Source organism: Papaver somniferum, chromosome 2, assembly GCF_003573695.1.
Source record: "Papaver somniferum cultivar HN1 chromosome 2, ASM357369v1, whole genome shotgun sequence".
Lineage (NCBI taxonomy): Eukaryota > Viridiplantae > Streptophyta > Magnoliopsida > Ranunculales > Papaveraceae > Papaver > Papaver somniferum.
In genome coordinates this window covers 149,509,843-149,528,433 of record NC_039359.1, presented here as the reverse complement: position 1 = coordinate 149,528,433, position 18,591 = coordinate 149,509,843, and the positions used below count along the sequence as shown (strand labels likewise).

Below are 18,591 nucleotides of genomic sequence, written 5' to 3'. Positions count from 1 at the left end.
CTCTAAACTGTTTTTGTGTTTCCTTGTAGATATGTCTGATCGTCCGCGAGCTCCTTACCAAACCCCGTCGTCTAGTTCGCCAAGATCCCCTCCGCATCGAGATTCTGACAGATCTCCACTTGGGGAAGGTCCTTACAAGTCTTCGCAACCGGATCCTCGGGGTCATAGGGTTTCATCTTCCTCCGGTGCGAAGGTTGTTCCTACTAGGAAAGGGGATGTGCCGAAGGGTCCTTCTGGATCTAGGTATGCTGTTAACCGCGCCCCTTATCGTCCTCGTGAAGATTCTAGGAGTACGTAGGCTCATCCTCGTGATGACTCTAGGACAACGCGGGCTGCTCCTCCTCGTACTGAAATAGTGGATGTTCCGCCCCTTCGTTCGATGACTCCTCCTTCATTGCCTCCGCAGAAGTCTTTGCCGACTCCTCCCGCGGTTTCTTTCAAATGGAAGTACTCCAAGGGTACTATGTCGAGAGCTGATCCGTCTAAAAATCTTCCTTCTAAAAGGAAATCTTCGGAATTGAGTCCTACTTCTTCTTCCGCAGACGAAGAAGAAACTGTCCCCGTGATACGCAGCATTTCAGTTGGTAAGAAGAAGGTCACTTTCAAGCATATTGATCTTGAGATGTTCAAGGAAAAACATGAACTTCAAGCTTTTGAGGTTCGCTTCTATGCCCCTGACGATGATATCACTTACGAGCTCCTTGCTAAGTATAAGTTTGACGAGTTTCATATGTTGACTACGGTTGGAGCCTTCGAGGCGGGTCTCATGTTGCCCCTATATAAGTCGGGTGACTCCTTTTATTATGACGTGTTGGCTAGTCGCGAAGGCTCTTCCACGAACACTCATAATCGTTCTGTGTCACAATTATCTGGGAATTATCTTCGTTCACTGAAGGAATGTTACCTGCGAAGCAAGGGAAAGACTATGATGACATGCTATGTTCCAAATCCTGCTGGGAGAGAGTGGTACACTCCTCAGAATTTTAACAGTTCTTTTGGGGATTATGTCAACAGTAGAAACCGTAAGCCGTGGAGTGTTAGTCTTCGTAATATTGCTGCTCCCCGTGGTGAAATTCGTCTTTTGAGTGAGGTGAGCGATGCCAAGCTGAAGTATGTTCCTGGTACTGAGGGATCTGCTAAGCGGAAACTCTTTCCTGCTCGTGAAAGGATTAAACGTGACCATGATTATGAATGGCATGCTATTGTTATTGAAGTAGTTGGTCCTTGGACTTATGGATGGATTCCGGGTCCGCGCGGTTGGCGTCCTTCTGAAAATAGCAAGCCTCGTGAAACTCCTCCTGCTCATTATGGAGATTTCTGTCCTTGGCGTCCGAATTTCGCGGACATGAATTTTCCTTATGCTCTTGATGTCGTTGATGGGGATGGGGATGAGGAGGAGGGTTCTGGTGCTACCCATCCAACGAAGACTGCTGCTGCTACCAAGGTATAGTTTCTTCTTATATTCTCTATTCTATTTTCCCCTTTTTCCTTGCTTGAAATAATTTTCATTTTTGAAGTGAGGGAAAAAATGAGCCTTTGTGGGGATGTGTACTGGTTTGTAGGTGTCGAATAAGAAGAAACTTGGACCCAAACAATCTTCTATGGTGGTTACCGGTGAGGCTGAGGTTTATGAGGAGGTTACGAGTCCTGTGAACGAAGGGTATGGTGAGGATGAAGAAATGTCCGATGGAGAAGAGCGTACCGACACTTCTCACCCTGATGATGAAGGTGGTAATGGTGAAGAAGAAGTTGTCGCGAGTGGTGATGGTGGGTATGATGGTAATACTACCGTTGGTGGTACTGGCGAGGGTGGATCTCCCCCTGTTGGTGATGACATTGTCGGTGTGGGTACTCTGCCCGTTATTTCCCCTGAATTTTCTTTCGGTAGAATATATTACGCGGGGGAATCCTTTGATGTGAATGCTGCCATGGGTCTTGCCGAAGACTTCTCATTGCTTTCCCCAAATGATGATTGGGATGTGCTTGGGAGTCTTGGCAAAGAGGGTACCACTGATCAGCAAGCTGAGAACGCAGGTGGTCATGCTGAGGGTGGTAATGTCGAGACTTGCGCGGGTGAGGAGATAACCGCCAAGGGGAAGTCTGCGGTTGAGTCTCCTTCAGAGGATTTCCCTTACTTGCTAATGCCTGAAGGTGAAGATGACATTTTGGCTTGTCTTAAGAAGAAGAACCTGATGTTCGTTCCTAACCCTGCCCCAGTGGTCACTGGTGAGAAGAATTCCGACGCTTATACTCTTCGGATGATGAAATTGTCTTCTGAAGCCCGCGTTGCTGAGATGTGGGAGAAGAATCTGAGAGCTTCAGAAGCTAACCTAGTGGTTGACCCTCCCTCCTCTGTTGCTGATATGATGGTCATAGCTGATGGGTACCAATACGGTTTTCCCCAGCAGCGTGTCTTAGAGGTAAATCCTTGTACTTTTTTCTTCATGATATCTGAACCTTGTATTCTTCATGATATCTGATCCCTTTGGTATAATAATGTTTGTTGTTTGTGACATAGATGATGAGGAGCGAACATTGTAACCATGTTCTATACCAATTCTTCAAAGCAAAGTCTTTAAAGTTGGAGGCCAAGCTTCGTCATAGAGAAGAGGAACTGTCTGCGGCTGAAGTGGAAATAAATGAACTGAGGGGCCGTCTGAAGGAAAAGAACAGCTGGGTAACGCTGAGGAGAGTCTTCGTTCAGAACTTGCTATAGTCCGCAACGAATTGGAGCAGACTCGTAGAAATGTCTCGTCCTTCACAGGTTCGTATTTTACGGATCTTTCACTCCTCGTGATTCCCTATCTGTATTTTGGTGTTCTGTCTGAGTCTCCCCACCCTATCTTCAGTGGGTGGAGTCCCCGAGCTGATATGGCTTCGGAAAGAAAGGGAACGACAGAAATCGTATTGCAGAGTTGGTGGGTAAGTTGAAAAGCGAAGCCGTAAAGTGGAATGCTCGTGCTGATGAGCACAACGCCTTAACAGCTGAGTGGCGTGAAAAGCGAACACTGATGGTTGATATGCAAAATAAGTACAATCATGACCGTTGTCTGTTTAATGGTACGCTGCTATGGACGCGTGACAACCTGCGTGATGCTCGAGAACATGCTTCGGACTTAGAGGCTAGAGTGCGTTTTTGGAAGGAGAGTTACAACAGGCTCGTTTTTCTTAGGCCCCGGGGTTAGGGATAGTATGCTGCGTCTTTCCGAGGAAAGAGATAATGCTAGGGCCGAGGTTGGTGCTCTTAGTAAAGCCCTAGCAGCGTCTCGAGCTGATGATGTTGCTCGCCAAGTGGAGTCTGAAAGAGATCTTGAAGTGAATGTGTATCGACTCCATAAAAGGATGGGGGAGATGAATGACGAAGTCAACCATCTTCGTCACTTGGATTCAATGAAGCAGGTAGACTTAGACGCGAGTCAATTTGCTCTTACGAACCTTCAAACGGATTATAAGAAACTATCCAACGAATATGACTTTCTTGATGAGGCTCGGGACGCAGTTGTTAATGAGTATGAAGAGGCTTCGGCTAATGTCGAAGGTATAACCTCGTTTTATCGAGTGTGATTCTGTTATTTCTTCGTTTTAACCCCTTGGTATTTCTTGTTTTCAGCACTCGGGGGACAGCTTCACGCAGCAAATGATGAGCTTAAAAAAACTCAATATGCCTTAGTGCAGCAGGAAGGACAAGCCAACTATTTCAAAGGGTTGGCCGCGTCTCGTGAGGAAGCAGCGGAGATTGCCTCCAAAGAGGCGGAACGCCTATCTGCATTGTTGTCTCAGGCCAACCAGCGGACCATTGTTATCACTTATAAAGCTCGATGTCAGTTGGCTGAAGAGACCAACAAAGTCCTAGATAAGATTGAACTTGGTTTTAAAGTAGAACATGGTCTTGTCAAGAGTTATCCGCGTCGTCCCCTTCCAGCGCCCTTGCCTGGTTCTTCTGGGACCTCTTCAGGTGGTAGCGTACCTTCATCTCGCAGAGACAATCCTGTTGATGGAGTTGTATCGTCCAAGTAGATTTCTTTTATTAGTCATAGAAAGTTGATCCTATATAATTTCGGATCATTTTTTGATGTGTTTACTACTTTATCTTATTAGATGAATCTTGTAATCAAATTTTATGAAATGGATCATCCTTTTGGCATACCTTCGTGATCGTCTTGAGACCTGTCACCCCGCTGGCGAATCCTGGGCCAGAGGATTCCCAAACGGTGGGGGCTGAGGCAACGTTCTAGGATATGGAATGCTAATTTGAAAATATTTACATGCACCCATTCCGTCGACCCGCTGCCTTAAAATTGGTTGGGTATCTCTTTCTGCTGGGTGCCTTCCCCCTGGTCTTACACTCATAGACACTGATATGGGAGCCCTGAAAGATTGTAGATTAACTACTTTCCCCAATATTGTTAATTTATTATGTAATGTACATGCGTTCATCTAGCGGGCCTTTTGACCATTTCGTTTGCTTGAGGATTTCCCAAAAAGTTTGTTTGATTGATAGGTTGAGGCCTATTATTCCTCGTCCAGAGATAGAAACATGTAAAGCGGTTACGCTGCCTTCTTCTTCTGGTATTCTTCACGCAGATGCAAAGCTGCGTTGTTCCTATGGGTAGTACGGTTTGAGCCATTTAGCATTCCAAGGGTGACGGAGGACCTCGCCTTTCAGATTGCGGAGATAGTAGGAACCGTTTCCCGCAATGTTATGTATTATAAAAGGTCCTCCCCATGTAGGTGCTAACTTTCCCCATTTCTTCTCTCGTTGATACTGCAGGATTGTTCTTAGCACATACTGCCCTTCTACAAAATTTCGAAGCTTAACCTTTTTGTTGTACTCTCTCGCTAGTCTCCATTGATAATTTTCCATCTTTTGCAATGTTGCTTCCCTCCTTCCTTCCAGGTCGTCCCCTGTCGAAGAGCATGTCTATGTTTTTCCCCTGTAATTGTTTACCATTATCGGACACGATTTCCGCTGGTATGCCGAACCTGCAAATAATGTTTTGGAATATGAAAGTAAACACGTCCACGTCTCTGATCGTGGCTAAGGCTTTGGCTTCCACCCATTTACTGAAGTAGTCCGTGGCTACTATCAAAAATCGTCTTTTCCCTGATCCTTCGATGAAAGTCCCAACGATATCTATGCCCCATTTTTCAAATGGCCACGGAATATCCACAGAATTCAACTTTGTTGCTGGTGTGTGTATCTTTTTGGCGAAACGCTGGCATTCTTCACATCGTCGGGACATTCTTGCAGCATCTTATATCATTGTGGGCCAGTAATATCCTTGTATTTTTGCTTTGTCGGCTAGTGATCTCATGCCGCTATGATTCCCTGCGTCACCATAATGGATGTAGTTTAGAATTCGATGCCCCTCTTTCCTGGATAAGCAACATAGTAACGGTCCGAGGAAAGATTTCTTGTATAGGATCCCATCCCGAAGATCATATCTTCTTACTTTGGAGAGTATATTTCTGGTTTGTTTGTGATCCACGGGTAAGGTTCCCTCCTTGAGAAACGCATGGATCATCATTCTCCAATCATCTTCGTTGTTGAAATCTTCGTCTTGATTTGCTCTTGACAGGATATATTCTTCGTCAAAATCGTCACGGATGTCTTCTCCCACCTGATCTTCGATATTTTCTTCCACTGTATCTTGATTTGTAGCCAAGGAAAATTGTGATGCAATCGAAGGCTCGTATACTTTGATAGCTTCGATACTCTTGTCCTTCAGCATGGATGTTATATATGCTAGGGCATCCGCGTGCCTGAGATCCCTTCTGCATAAGTTCCGGAATTTGATGTTCGGAATTTGCGATGCCAATGTTTGGACCAAGGCCATGTAAGCTGAGAGGGTGTCGTCGTACACGTTTTATTCGAGCCCTATTTGCCGTATGACAAGCTGCGAATCACTTTTCAGTCTTACATCAGTTACCCCCATCTCTATTATTAAGCGGAGGGCATGTACGACTTCCTCGTATTCGACGATGTTGTTAGTATGCTCTTTGAATTCTAACCTGAGTGCATGTACGATCCTTTCTCCAGTTGGGGTGGTGATGACAATGCCTATTCCCGCCCCTTCCTCATTTTTGGAACCATCAACGAAGACTTCCCATTGTCTTTGACTCACGGGTTCGAGGACATCAACTGGATCCTTGCTTTCCTCGTCGGCTTCTGGTATTCCCATAATCTCTTCATCGTTGTCCAGGGGGAGGTCTGCTAAGAAATCCGCCAAAACTTGGGATTTTTGGGAATGTTGAATTTCATGAATGATGTTGAATTGGTCCAGGTGGGTGTTCCACTTGGCTATTCTACCTACTTTTCCCGTGCTATTGAGGACTGCTTCTAGTGGTGCTTTGCATGGGATGCGGATGAAGTGAGTTAGGAAATAGGTTCTCAGCTTTTGAGTAGCCCATACCAATGCCAGGATGAGTTGTTCGATCTTCGAGTAATTCCTTTCCGCAGAATTGAGGGTCTTGCTGACATAATAGATAGGTTGTTCTATCTTCATATTGGTTTTGACCAACACTGCGCTAACTGCGTCTTCTGTCGCTGCTATGTACAATGCCAAAATCTCATCAGGATCAGGCTTCTGCAAGATTGGGATTGAAGCTAGGTGTTCCTTGATTCTTTGGAAGGCTTCTTCGCATTCTGCGGTCCATTCAAACTTACTCCTTTTTTTGAGAATATTGAAAAAATGTTTGCATTTGTCCGAGGATCGGGAAATAAATCTGCCCAAGGCTGCTAAGGACCCATTGAGATTTTGCACTTCTTTTAAATTCTTCGGAGATGGCATTTCCACTATAGCCTGAATCTTCGCGGGGTCTACCTCAATACCCCTTTTTGTTACCAGATATCCGAGGAATTTCCCTGAGGTAACCCTGAAAGTGCATTTTTCTGGATTTACTTTCATGTGATGTTTCCTCATTGCTTCGAAAATATCTCTCAGGTCCTGGTGGTGATCTATGCACAGCCTACTTTTGACGAGCATGTCATCAACGTAGACTTCTAGGGTACTACCAATCCATGGCCTGAAGATAGCATCGACCATTCTTTGGTACGTTGACCCTGCGTTTCGAAGTCCAAAGGGCATTCTAGTGTAGCAATAAAGGCCATGCGGGATGTAGAATGTTGTGTGTAGTTGATCTTCTTCTGCCAGGGCTACTTGTTTGTAACCAGAATATTCGTCCATAAATGACAGCTCTTCGTATCCTTCCATTGCTTCGACCAGTTGATCTATGCTCGGCAGGGGATAGCTGTCCTTTGGACATGCCTTGTTGAGGTTAGTAAAGTCGATGCATATCCTAACCCCTCCATTTTTCTTAGGAACGACGACCATGTTGGAGATCCATGTACGGTATTTGACTTCCTTGATGAAGCCTGCTTCTAGTAGTTTCCGAAGTTTTTTTCTACTGCCTTATGATACTCTGGTGCAACTTTTCTCATTTTCTGCCTGAAAGGTGGCGTGCCTGGTTTGATGCGCAGCTCGTGTTGGATTATTTTCGGATCAATCCCCGGCATGTCTCCTAACTTCCAGGCGAATACATCCGCGTATTCTTTAAGTAATTTGGTTAAGGAATCTTCTCTTTTTCGTCCATTATGGTCCCTACTTTGATCATCTTCGGGTTTTCTTCCGTTCCTATGTTGATTTCTTTTACGGGCTCCACTGGTGTGAACACCGGCTTCGGGTCCCCAAGGACTGGGACGTTCTTTAATTGCTATTTGGTATGTTTCTGTCCTTCGTTGGCTGCTGAAGTACTTGCCTCTGTGTTAAGGACATTATCATCTTTGTCAAGCCCTTCCTTGTGGTTTCCTTGAGGAACAGGTCTATGGCCTTTTCTTTCGCAGCTTCTTTATTTTTGATCCTTTGGGTTTTTCGCTGCTCTTCCTGTTCGTTGTTGATACGATCCTGAGTGGTCTGGCACTCTTTTGCAGAGACCCGATCTCCCTTGATTTCCATCACTCCCTCGGGTGTAGGGAACCTGAGATATTGGTAGTAAGTTGCTGCCACTCCCTTGAGTTTTATGTACCCACTTTCGTCCAATAATGGCGTTATAGGGGGATGGGGCGTCAACCACGCTGAATCGTGTTTCTACTTTCATGGGCCCGGCGTTCACCTGCAACACGATGTCTCCCAATGGCTTTGTGGGCTCCGTTGAACCCGTAGATGGTGTAATAAGAGGTCATTAGTTTCATCATGGAGCTTCATCCGTTTGAAGGCGTCGTAGAATAGAACGTTCACTGAGCTTCCCCGTCGATGAGGATCTTTTTGAGGTTACATCCGGCCACTGGTAGTGTGAGGACCAAGGGATCGTTATGGTCTTCCATATCTCTTCTTCGATATCTTCAGTATCGAAGATGATAGGTGCGTCCATCCACTCTTCGTGCTCGTCCACCTCTACGCCATCAATCTTATATAATTCGCAGTGGTCTTCGAATTGCTTCGTAGCCTCTTTCCTATCTGCGCTGTAAGTGAGGGCCCTGCGGCTTCGGAACACGAGATGGTGTTGATTGTGCGGTTTCCCTCTGGAAGTTGGACTTGCTTGGTTCGTTTGGATCTGTCCTCGGTGACCTCCTTTCGTATGTATTGCTTGAGTTCGCCAGCATCAATCAATTTTTGGATCATTATTTTGAGGTTTTTGCATTTCTCGGTCTGGTGTCCATTGAAGCAATGATACTCACAGTAATCTTTAGACTTCTCGGTTCTTGGGGGCTGTTTTCCCTTAGACCACGGCCACTCCAAATTTTCCCTTCCTTTGATCTCTCGCAAGATCCGAGCGTAGCTAGCATTGAGCTTCGTGTAAACCTGATCTTCGAATTTTCGATCGTCTTTTCGTCGTTCATCTCTTCGTTCCTTCCTATCTTCGTGAGGCCGTTCCACTGAGCTATTTCTTTTGGCCCCGCTGGTTTGTTCTGCGGAATTGGTACGGTGAGACCTCTGCGTTTGTGCCCTCGGGTTCTCACGCTGGATTTCTTCAAGACGAGCGTACTTCTCAATAATTATTCGAAGATCTCCTTCTGTCTTAGGTACGCTTCCGTGGATCTCAACAAATAGTGGACTCATTCGGTCTAATCCCCACTTGTAGCAGTTGATACTTACTACGGGATCCACACTCCCTATGGCTTGGCAGATCTTGTGCCATCTGTTGGTGTATTCCCTCGTGTTCTCCTTGTAACCAATTGCCAGAGAAAAAAGTTTATCCATTCCGGTGTTGACAGCTTTGTTGTACATGTAGGTTCTCAAGAATTTCTCTGCGAGTTGATCGTAGGAGTTGATGGAATCAGGTGGCAGGTTGTCAAACCAAGACAAAGCCGATCCCTTCAGACTTGATGGGAAATATCTACAGAGGACGGCGTCGTTTTGACTCCATCGGGCTAAGATACGATTATAATACCGGATATGTGCCGCGGGATCACTGGATCCGTCATAGCATTCAAAAGTTGGGACAGGGCACTTTAACGGAATGGGGGTATTTGCCAGGCGATGAGTTAGGGGCGTGGAGTTAGCTTCTTTCATCACCTCTTCAAGCCTTCCTCCGCCTTGTCTGGCTTTTAACTGCCTGATCTCAGCCATCATCTCATCAGCAGTCCTCCATTGCGGTAATATCCCACGTTCTCATGCTCAGTTGAGCGTTTCTTTCTTCGAACTTCACTGTCATAATAGTCTAAGTCTTCGGCATATTCCGGATCGGATGCACTGCTTCCCCTGGCGGCGTTTGCTAGGATGATTCTTCGGTCTCGATTAGGCTCTGGTGCTTTAGAATTTGCTTCGTCCAGTTGTTGGCTAGTCTTCGTGCTTTGGGCAATCCTATCTTTCAAGTCTTGGTTCTCCCTGGCCAGAAGAGCTACGGCATCTGCGTAGACCTGCTGGCTCTTTTTCAATTCTTCGAGCTCTACCATCAGTCGGTGGGACTGGTTTGATCCCTGATTGGGAGTTCCGGCTTGTACCCCTACGGCCATAGTTCCCCCTTCGTCTACTGTGTGTATTAAGGGTGGCCGAGGATCAGCTTCAATTGTTGGTATCTCCAAGTTTGGTCCCCTCGGTTGAGCTTCCACCCGCGGTACTAAAACCACTGGTATGGTTTGATTCTGACCGTTGGTTGACGGCATTCCGAAGACTGGTGGATGTGCGGGCTGATGTGTCATAGATTCTGCCACCCCTTCTCTTTTTGTTGATGGATTTGGTTTGAAACCAAAGTCTTGTTAGCTTCTGTAGCCTGGAGGGCCGCAACAGTTGCGTTGTTCTTTGTGGCTGCTGCTTTGAGAGCCGCGGCTGCAATGGAGTTAGTGTTCATAGGTGAGGTGATTTCCGCAGCATCCTGCCTCTGAGTAGCTGTTTTAGCTTTGTCTCCTTTCTGCTTGCTTCGGGTCATGACCGGGGTAATCCTCGGTGTCTCCTTTGATGAGGCTTTGGTTTTTCCTGCCTCTAGTATCTTTTCCATTTTTAATCTTTTTCTGCATAGGGGAATAAATAAAGAACCAAAGATATCCACGAGGATCGGGTTAGTGCCATTCGTATCCGCAAGATTATTGGAATAGAAGGAAATGAGCTGCCCAAGGGCCTTAATAAAAGAGAAATGTAAAGACTTCATCGGTCTAGTTTTTGCAATACAAATCCTCTAATAAACAATCATGGACCTTGTTTTCAGACTACTTTTGAAAAGAAAACTCTTGAAAAGGCAGATCCGTCGCGAGAACTCATGAATCTGGATTATTAAGTCTTAGTTTTAAAAGAAAACGCCTCACGTGCAAATCTGTGATAGATAGCCGTGGATTTGTCTGCTTTGAAATGGTGTTTGTGAAAATGAAGACCATGAACCCAGAATAAAAAAGGTTTTGAAAGCACGCTGAACCCAGAATAAAAAAGGTTTTGAAAGCACGCTGAACCCAGAATAGGGCACAACCATAATGCGCGTTTAAGGTGAAATCACAGGATAAGATAAATCTTTTACCGGGACAAAGTCCCTGTTTCTAGCGCCAGATTGTGAACACATAAATCACGAAGCCATCCACGTGTTCACAAACAATATTCGCATACATCCTAATTCTAGAATTGTACGTCGTATGCGTAACGGGGATGATTATATCGATTCATCGACTCGAAGCCTTCGGGCTTGTCATTGTCTAGTCGAATATTATCATAAATAATGTTCGTATAAAGGAATAAACCAAGAATCAAGTATAAATGTAAAGCATATGAAGTTTAACGCTGAATGTAAGGTGCTGAAATGTAAATAAGACAGATTTACGTGGTTCGGCACTAAGGCCTACATCCACGGGGTTGGTGTTTCACTATGTATTGAATGGTTACAAAGATAGTCGAATGACTTTAGAGTATACATAGGTCTGCGGAAGTAGGGGGATTACTTACTCTTCCTATTTCTCTCTCCTATATTCTCCTATAATTGCTCTCAATTGGTCGACCACTTCTCTCTTAGTGGAGAGGGGTATTTATAGGGTTGGAGTGGGTCCCATTTCTGAGGCGCCGTTGTAATCTTATCTTCTTATGCTTTGTGCCTATTACGCAGAGGTCTTCGGCATATGCCGCGGCCTGAGCTTGAATACGAAGGATTATCCTCGCCTCTTCCACGAGCTGATTGACACGTGTATATCTCTTTGGTATTTAATGCGGGTAGATGGATGTCTGCTCGTGTCAGACAAGTGTCTCTTTGTCTGGCCACATCTGTGTCAGCCAAACTTCCTCTCGACCGCTGATCTGGGATCTTCCTCGGGATTGGGTGTGATAACACCCAAGGGGTATTATCTGGTGCTCCTCTGAGCCATCATACCTCTGTGATCCTCTGTCCCTGACCATCAGATTTGCTGACCGGTGGCATCTTCTGATGAGATGCTTGTTATCATGTTTTGATATCTTATTTTGCATGCCTTCCACGTGTCTCTTTTTGTGCACGTGGTGGATGATGAAAGGTGTACATAGAACTATATATATTTGTTGTACCATAATCATGGGTTTAACTCCCCTTTGGCTAGTTATGTGTCCCTCCCCATTCTCGCGGGGTTAACTTTAACCCCCACAAAGGAGCTTTTATTTGTCTTTCTTTATATTTTTGTGCATTATTTTTGGCTAGCCTATGACCATACACTAGTATATATATATATTGCTTGCAGGAGGACAATCTTAAATCTAATACAGGGATGGGCATGAGTAGAACGGATTGCGACTATTATTCGATAACTATGATTATTAATGTCGATCTGTACCGGGATAATGCCCATTAAAGGGCACATGTATATATATGTCAGGTGATATAACCATTAGTCTGCCGAAGAGTATGCATGTTTTCCTTCAACTCATTATAAGACATTGAAATGCACCGTGACCCACTAGTACAAACCTTTATATAGGCCACATTTTTTGGTTTATAGCCTAATCACGTTTCAGGTTATTTGCGTGGCTAATTGTCGTAGGTATAACTATAGCCACGTTTTGTGTTACTCTGTAGCCATAATGAACCATTTGGTCATGGATTTAAACCTAAACCCATCAACTGTAGTTAAAGGGAAACATTTGGTCTTGGGTTTCGATTTAAAACCCATTATATGTAGCCATAGATGCGTAGATGGCCACATTAAGCAATTATGTATGTGTCGAATGTGTACGGTGGCAATAGACACACCTATTAACCGTGACGAAAAGGAAATTTATTTAGCCACTTTAAAAAAACATATGTGTCCAAAATGTAGTGTTCATTACATGTCTGTATCAAACGACAACATCTTCCCATGACAAATTAAACAACAAAATATTGATAAATTTTTTATACTTAGATTAATTCACCGAAAAAAATTCGGTAAAACCAAGAATCAAAGAAATCCATTATAATTCTCAAAAAAAAAAAGACAACTATACTAGTAAATTGAAAATAGTGAGCATCTCACTATCCTAGTTACTGCAAGACGACATTTACCTCTCCACATTCCAAAAGAAATCCACTATCTAGTAAACTGAAGATAGTGAGCATCTCATTATATGAGTTACTGCGAGACAACATTTACTTCTCCGCATTCCATAAGAATAAGCATAAGGTGACAATTGCGGTCTAAACTGAATATAGCAGTTACAAAATCTTGCTCTATATAGTGCCAACCAATGAAAACAAAACATAATAGCATTAGAAATACTTCAAAATAAGGAAAGAGAGCAATCCAAAGTAATTCTTTAATAAACTATCTGAAACCTATCGGAATTTTATCATCATATAAAAACTTAAGCAGTAGCAAACTCAAGCAGTAACGGATCCTTGTGCTGCAAGAAGCTCCCTTGCCTCTTTGATGATGATTAACTTGATACCCTTGCCCTTGGGGAGGGTCACCCATGGCTTTGAACCCTTACCATTATTGAAGACATTTGCAAAACAATTGGCAAATTCATGACCGGTGTTATCCTGGATGTGAAGGGTATCAAAACTTCCCTTATGCTTTTATATGTTCCTAATGACACCAACACGGTCTCTGTTTCTTCGTCCAGTGACCATGACAACGATGACAATGCCAAATTTGATGAAATTAATCTTGTTGCTCTCAAGATCAAGCCTGATGGTATTGTTGGCCTTGACAAGGGGATATGGGTAGCGGATAGTGAGGCCATCAAATGTGTTGATGTATGGGATACCCTTTGTTCCAAAATGCACATTAGGGACCTTGCAAGCTTGAACTGCAACCGTGAAATGTTTTGTGAATCACATTTTCTTAGTAAAATTTAAGTCTATGAACTCCCAGAAGACAACTTTTTTTTATAACTAACCACATATAGAGAGTGTTGATTAGGCTACAAAAAGAAAAGGTTTAATTATACCCGTACGGCAGTGAAAAGAACAAAACAGAAAGACTGACCTTCGCCTCTTCATCCTTGATTGAGTGGAGTCTGAAACGACCCTTGGTGTCGTAAAGGGGATGGAAGTTCTCATTTTTCTTGGGAATTGACATGACATCTGAAAAATAAACCAATAAAATCACAAAGGTAAGTAACAGAATAAATGGTATACTGAGAATAAAAAAATTGAGAATAGGAATCACATTTTGTTAACTGAGAATAAAAAATTGGCTATGCAATTTCTTGGGGAACCATTACATAAGCATACAACGAAACATTAACTAATTATTGATTCCATCAATAATGATCGTGGGTTCTTAATCTTTGTGTAGCTAAGTTATCGTGGGTTCTTTATCATTCCACCAAAAGGGTATTGTCTTGTCTGTTCTGACCTTGCCATGAACAAGGATATGCCTTTGCATCAAGATAGCACAACTTCAGGGTATGTGAGAGCATAATTCAACCTATTTCCCAAAATAAGAATCAAAATAGTGAGCATCTCACTATATTCAGTTGTAGGAAAGAAGTTTTTCCATGAAGCTTCCTTTTCTTAGAAATTGGTGGAGAACTGGAAGATTGCATAGCTAGACGATTCAATATCCCCAGTTACTGTAGCATTGACATCTAACTGCAGCATGTAGGGTATCAGTGTGATTACATTATGCCGTGCAAGAGAGCGAGTCTCTCTTCCTACCAGCGTAATTCTTGCAGTCCATGCATTTTCAGAACAGAGAATGTTGGTTTGGAAGCACGGTTTTCATCAACTCTGAACCAGCCATTAACATCTAACAAAATAAAAGATAATAACCCATGGACAAGTTTTTAAGAACTCGATGAGTTAGACCACATACCTTAGTGTCAATAACTCGATGAGAACTACTAACAATCTTTGGTCGGAATGCATTCGGATTAAGCTCTAAAATTAGATTCCACAGTCTCTTGCCTAAAAGTCTTATTCTCAACATTGTTAGAACAACTTGTGCGGTTGCATCCATCACAGTAAACTACTGAACCAAAGAACTAACTAAATCAAATTAGATAACTAAACCTCCAAATAATTTTTGAAAAATAAAAATCACATTAATAAAGCCCCAAAATCAATATGTGATTACAGGGAACAAGGTAAATTGATATACCTTCTTTACTTCATCTTCAAAATCAATGCCTTCCTTCTTCACCTGTTTCCTCGTCAAGATATGCCACCCCGAAATTTGAAATCTAAAATGCCGAAAATAGATACATATATTGATATCAACAAATGATCCTGAAATCAAATTGCTATTATCAAAATGAATTGAAACTCTATAGTAAACGGAATAAAGCTACATATGATTCTGTATTCACACAAAACAAACAGACACATTTAAAGGCTAATTCCGGTGCTCGTCTTACTAATCCATTTAGTCATAATTATGAACCATTAAAAGTTTGATGTATCTTCATTCTGGGATCAATCTGTTTACGAATTTCATTAAACCCCAGCAAACTTTCCTTCGGAGAGTTATCATTCTTATTGTCTGCTTCTTGTTTCCCTCTCCTCATGAATTTAGACCTATCCTGCCAATCCTGCTTTCTGCCTAACTTCATAACATATCCAAAAATGCAAGGATTCACTAATTGCACCCAACAATTTTAAGGAGTTCAACCAACTTATGCTTTTAATTACAAGAACTTAGAATTTCAACAGTGCATAAGCACTATTAATTATAAATTCATAATCAATCCCTCATGACACCACATTGCATATGTACTCACCAAGTTTCTGAATAAGAAAAAATGACTCATCTCTTGAAACATGGATTACAATGAAATTTTTGAACAACGCAACAAATTTTAAATCAAATCATACCCATAATCTGAAAACTCCAATCATCAAATCTATATACAGTCATAAACAATACAAGAATAACAAAGAGACCTAGCTTTTATTTATTTTGAACCGATTCATGTGAATCCAATCAAATAATAATTCACATAATTGATAAAGAATTACAGATCTTCGTACCCCCGCAATCAATATACGATTATAGGAAAAATATAAATCTAATCGAGCAAAAAAAAAAGGAAAAAGATAAATCCATACATTATCTTTTTCTCCAAAATCTCTGAAAAATCAATAACTTAATAAGAGAAGATCTATAATTACCATATGTTTTGATTTACGGTTGATTAACCACTCAGCGAGGTATTGCTTTCTGATTTTGTTGAGAAAAAAAATACTTTACTTCTTGTTTATTGATATTCTGGTGGTGAACATGGAAGTGGTGAAGTTCTGTTCATGGGTTTTCTCGGAGGGTTCGAGCTTGGAAAGAGAAGAAGAGTAAACAAAGAGGAAGGAATATGATAAGATGAGGTTAATTAGGGTTTTGAGGGAAAAGAAAAACTACTGAAATTTTAGGGGGGAAATAGAGCGCCAAAACTTCGTTGTTCCCGCCCATGGAGATTCACAATTTTCCCTTGTATAAGATGGTAATCCATATAAGTTTCTGTGTTTGCATTTTTATTCATTCGATCAAAGATTCTGATCAATGCAGATTTTCTTTGTGTGACTTAAATACCACACGTCAAATCATGATTGGTCGAATTGTCTTTATGTGATTTAAACAACAATTGCAAGAAGTTATTCCTCCAATAATTTAAATTCGCTAATAATGTAAGGTGGATCAGTAGTCGAATTAAAATTGTGGATAATTAGTCAAAATAAGCGTTATCCAGTGATTGTGAGATGAAAATGGGTACAATTTGACCGAATCAGTTGGGATTGGATGGATAATCGGTCATATTGAGTATCATCTAGTGTATTTGAGTATGATTTGATAGAATATGGTAAAATTGACTAAATTTGAATTAAATTTGTGGATAATTAGTCAAAGTAAGTGTTATCCGGTGATTGTCAAAGAAAGTTGAGTATAATTGGATCGAACTAAATGGAATTAGGTAGATAATCTATCATGTTGAGTATGATCAAGTGATATTAAGTATGTTTTGATCGGATTGGGCAAATTTGTGGATATCAATCAAAGTGAGTGTTATCCATTGATTGTCGAAGAAAGTTGAGTATAATCGGTTTCAATTAGATGAAAACAAGTGGATAATCAGTTATATTGTGTGTGATTAGTGATTTCGAGTATAATTTGATGGAGAAGACTAAAGTTGAGTAAAATCGGATTAAATATGTGGGTAATAGGTAAGAAATAAGCGTTCTTCAATGATTGTGGAAGAAAGTTGAGTATAATTGGATCGAATTAGATAGAATTAGGTGGATAATCTGTTATACCGAGTGTGATATAGTGATTCTGAATATGATTTCATATAATGAAGTGAATTAGATTAAGTTTTTGGACAACCAGTCAAGGAAAACGTTATACAACGATAGTGAGAGAAACTTGTACATAATTGGATTGAATTACATGGAATTGGGTATCGTTTAGCGATGTCGAGCATGATTTGATGGGATGAAGTAAAATTAAGTAAAATTGGATTAAATTTCTCGTTAATTAGTCAAAGTAAGAGTTATCTAATGATCATGAAAGAAAGTTGAGTATAACTAGTTTGAATTGGATGGAATTACGTGGATAATCAAATCATATTGAATATGATCTGGTGATGCTAAATATGATCTCACAGAATAAAGTATCATTGTGTAGGATACAACAATAAACCTTAAAAGAAAAATCTAATGTAAATCGGAAAATTTATTGCGAAACTTGAACAAAAACTAGTACATCGAGTAAAATTATGAATTCTTAAGAAAAATTATCCGTGAAGTTATAAAGCCCTATCAAATAAGGTTTCTTGTTGGTAAAAATTCTAGAAAAATTCAACCATTGTGTTTAGATTAGTAGTCCCATATTTTCCGGGAAATCTAAGATCATGCGGTTTATAATCCTTAGGGAAACTCCACTCATTACCAATCGGTTTTGAGTTGGATGCCCATATAATTCTAACACGTTGAATAAATAATCACCAGGAAGATTACATCAAAGTTTGTGATCCTGGTTAATTTACGCCGAGATATCTAGAGTCCACTACGATCACGTGGGATCGAACGAAGTCCGAAATACCTGGTTAATTTACGCCGAGATATCTTGAGTCCATTGCGATCGCGTGGGATCGAACGAAGTCCGAAATACGCCGATATATCTAGAGTCCATTGCGATCACGAAGAATCGAACGAAGTCTGAAATCGTATCGGTATCTTTGACTTTTCTTTGAAACATAAAATAACTTTATTAGGTTAGAAAAAAATTATGTGCGATTATGTTGTGCCAAAGAGTCAGCTATTATAATATATTTTGGTTCAAGAAAAATGAAACAATATGGTTTCGTACTGTTGTTGAGAATAATCCTGGTTGGCGTCCGTATGTTGCTTGATTTGATAATATTGTAATTGAAAATAATCCTGGATGGTTTTCATCTGCTGCTTGGTTTGATAATCTATCTATACGATGTTTGGTTCCCCTCTGACTGGTTGTGGTTTAGTATTTAATTTGATGTGAAATTAATCTTATTGCATATTTAATTTCTGACATCACATAGCGTTCTTGTCCCTATGATCATGGTTTTTTTTTTTAAGATAAAAATGTGATCCTAGAATTACACCTTGGTAAAAATTGTGTAGGTTGATTAAAATTAAAGAGAACCAAGTTAAAAAAATAAAATTCCCATATGTTTTTTTTTGGTCTTGAACCCACGTGAATTAATAAATATTAAGTACTGTAATTATAAAATTCCCATATGTTAAATAAAATGTTAAAATGTG

General features: G+C 41.3%; 1 pseudogene; it reads right to left on the bottom strand.

The window, feature by feature from the left end:
• Positions 1 to 13,239: 13,239 nt before the first annotated feature.
• LOC113349432 lies at positions 13,240 to 14,310 on the bottom strand (annotated as a pseudogene).
• Positions 14,311 to 18,591: the final 4,281 nt, after the last annotated feature.